This window comes from Pongo pygmaeus, chromosome 20, assembly GCF_028885625.2.
Source record: "Pongo pygmaeus isolate AG05252 chromosome 20, NHGRI_mPonPyg2-v2.0_pri, whole genome shotgun sequence".
NCBI lineage: Eukaryota > Metazoa > Chordata > Mammalia > Primates > Hominidae > Pongo > Pongo pygmaeus.
This window is the reverse complement of record NC_072393.2, coordinates 49,726,299-49,730,252: the sequence shown is the minus strand read 5'-3', so window position 1 is coordinate 49,730,252 and position 3,954 is coordinate 49,726,299.

Below are 3,954 nucleotides of genomic sequence, written 5' to 3'. Positions count from 1 at the left end.
TTCCCTGGCCACCTGTCACTCTCTGTGACCTCTATCACTCTCAATTCCTGTAACCTGACTTTATTTTATTTTTTTTTGAGACAGAGTCTCGCTCTGTTGCCCAGGCTGGAGTGCACTGGTGTGATCTTGGCTCACTGCAAGCTCCGCCTCCTGGGTTCACGCCATTCTCCTGCCTCAGCCTCCGGAGTAGCTGGGACTACAGGCACCCGCCACCACGCTTGGCTAATTTTTTGTATTTTTAGTAGAGACGGGGTTTCACCATGTTAGCCAGGATGGTCTCGATCTCCTGACCTCGTGATCCGCCCGCCTCGGCCTCCCAAAGTGCTGGGATTACAGGCGTGAGCCACTGCGCCCGGCACCTGACTTTATTTTTAATTGAAAAATAAAAATTGTATATATTTATGGTGTACAACATGTTTTGTATATTTATACATTGCACAATGGCTAAATCAAGCTAGTTAACATATGCATTATTTCACATATTTATCATTTTTGTGGTGAGGACACTGAAAATTTATCCTCTTAGCAATTTTCAAGTATACATTGTTACTAACTATAGTTACCATGTTGTGGACTAGATCTCTTGAATTTATTCCTCCTGTCTAAATGAAATTTTGTATCCTTTGCAATATTGGTCTTCCCAATCCTCACCCCCAATTTTCTTTTCTTCCAAGCATCCTTTATCTGATGTCATCTGCCCCACTAGAATATCTGCTCCCAAAGGGCAGGTGCTCTTCCTATTCACTACAGGATCTCCAGCCTACAGCTGTGCCTGGCGGATGACTAGAGTTCCATAATTCATTCAACATATAAATGAAAGAAATGAACAGAGAAGTGAAAAAGAGATGAACAGGGCCAGGTGCAGTGGCTCACACCTGTAGTCCCAGCACTTTGGGAAGCTGAGGTGGAAGGACTGCTTGAGCCCAGCCTCGGCAACATGGTGAAACTCTGTCTCTACAAGAAATACAAAAATTAGCCAGGTGTGGTGGCGCACACCTGTTGTCCCAGCTACTCGGGAGGCTGAGACAGGAGAATTGCTTGAACCTGGGAAGTTGAGGCTGCAGTGAGCTGTGATCATGCCACTGTACTCCAGCCTGGGTGACAGAGGGAGAACCTGTCTCAAAAACAAAAAATAAAGAGATGAACAGATCATTTGGCAATGGCTCTCAAAATTCCCCATGCGCACACCCTTTGACCCAGCAATTCTACCTGCACTTCAAATGAGATAGTCTACTGACAATACTAACATATACATGCAGTCACGTGTACAAGGATAGTAACTGTAGCATAATCTCAGCACTTTGGGAGGCTGAGGCAGGAGGACTGCTTGAGCCAGGAGTTTGAGACAGCCTGGGCAACATAGTGAAACCCCGTCACTACAAAAAATAGAAAATTAGCTGGGTGTGGTAGCACATGCCTGTGGTCCCAGCTACTCCTCAGGCTGAGGTGGGAGGATTGCTTAAGCCCAGGAGGTTGAGGCTGCAGTGAACCACAACTGTATTACAGGACTCCAGCCTGGGCAAGACAGCAAGACCATGTCTGAAAAAGAAAAAATTAGAAAACAGAAACATACACACAAACCCCTGCAGTAAATGTTTGTAAGAGCAGAAGTTCAGCAACAGTCTAAATGCTCATCAATAGAGAAAGTGTTAAAGTATGATATATCTCCAGAACAGCATACCACGCCACTAATACAAAAGGCAGCTCACTGGGTGCCTGACTGTACTGCTGACTCATCACCAGGCTGGCTCCCCGATGCCAGGGAAAAAGTGTAGGCTTGCTCTGGAGTGAGACAGGCTTGGGTATGAATCCAGGCCCTGCTGCTTCCTGGCTATGGGGACTTCAGTAAGGCCCTTCTCTCTTCCAGGCTCATTTGTCTACATCTGGTGTGTTTTTTTTTCTTTTTTGAGACAGAGTCTCACTCTGTCACCCAGGCTGGATAGAGTGTGGTGGTGCAATATCAGCTCACTGCAACCTCCACCTCCCGGGTTCAAGTGATTCTTGTGCCTCAGCCTCCCGAGCAGCTGGCATTACAGGCGCATGCCATCACGCCCGGCTAATTTTTGTATTTTTAGTAGAGATGGGGTTTCGCTATGTTGGCCAGGCTGGTCTTGAACTCCTGATCTCAGGTGATCTGCCTGCCTCGGCCTCCCAAAGTGCTGAGATTACAAGCGTGAGTCACTGCGTGGACCAACATCTGTTAAACAAATTAGGGGAGAAGGTTATAGTGATGTATATAAAGCAGAGAACACACAGCCTGGTACATAGTGGGTCCAAGGTCAATGGCAGGCCTCTTCTTTCCCTCTTTTAAGAAAATTCTACCTCTGAGGGTTGCCCTGATGTGAAACTGGCAATCGTGAGTGATCTGGGGTTGAGAAATTCAGATATGGCCTGAGCTGAAGAAGTAAAATTGGACACTGATAGACATAATACAGAGATGGCCTGTCATGTGTATCTTTATCAAACACCCAGAATCTCTCCCCAGAATCCATCAACAGTGGACTCAAGTCATTCTGGGTGACTGGTGTTTCTACCTGTGGCAGCCTGGAGAGGTGGCTCCACCTGGTACTGGTACTGGGACAATGGCAGTAGGGATGAGGCCTGGAGGGGAGAGGGCTGCTCAGAATCTACAACTATCATCATGGTAGAACACAAAATAATACAGTGACAACACACAGTGCTATTAGGCAACAGGCACTGTTCTATGCACTCTCACCGATTTAATGCTGGCGGCAATGTTGTAAGGTTATACCACACCCAATTCACAAACAGGGACGTAGAAGTAGAGAGTATTAAGTCACTTGGTCAAGGTCAGCCGCTAATTATATGAACTCAATACATGCTCTTAACTCCAATGCTTTATTATGACAGTAGCTCCAGAAGGAAACCGGGAACCAGTGCTTTAGGAAAGGAAAATGGGAACCAGAGGTGGAGACTTACTTTTATTGTATACAGCCATAGAGGTTTGAATTATGTATGTACATGTAATACCTGTTCAAATATAATTTTAAAAACATTTTTTTAGACCAGCCACGGTGGCTCACGCCTGTCATCCTAGCACTTTGGGAGGCCAAGGCGGGCGGATCACTTGAGGTCAGGAGTTCGAGACCAGCCTGGCCAACATGGCAAAACCCAGTCTCTACTAAAAATACAAAAAATAAGCCAGGCATGGTGGGCGCCTGTAATCCCAGCTACTCGGGAGGCTGAGGCAGGAGAATCGCTTGAATTTCAGGAGGTGGAGACTGCAGTGATCCGAGATCTTGCCACTGCACGCCAGCCTGGGTGACAGGGCGAGACTCCGTCTCTAAATAAATAAATAAAATAAAAATAAATAAAATTTCAAATAAAAAGCTAGAACCTTCCCATTCACCCACTCTGCCCACTGGGGAACCTCTGAACCTTCCGACTGCGCATGCGCTCTCCAGGCCGCGCCCCTCGCCCAATGTTTCTCTTTGGCGCGCACAAGACTCCGCCCACGGGCGTTTAAATTTTCGACCCTGGAGCGGATTCCCTCCTCCAACGCAGCCTTCGAGGGTTTTAAACATAGTTCTCTCTCGGACTATTCTGCATCTCCCAGGCCTTAAGAATAAAACTGACACTGGAGACCCTTCAGGGTCTGACCTGCCCATTCTGCTGCCTCACCTCCCACCCGGGGGGACCCTGAATCCAAGCCAGTCTAGACTTCTCCCCCGGGGTCTTCGCCGCCTTTGCTTAGCTGTTCCCTGGAGTGCCCTCGCCTGCCTGTCCTTCAAGGTCCAACCGGACCCGCGCCCTTTCCTAAGTGATTTGAGGCCCTGGCAGTCTCTCCACAGGCCGGGGTGTCTTCCAGGGCGCACGCCAAGTCTGATTCATTCATGTGTTCTTGACACTCAGCCCAGAACAGTGAAATTCCTCCCTGTCGCCCCACCCCACTGCATCCCGCCAACATCACTGAAGAGGCACAACTCGAACCCC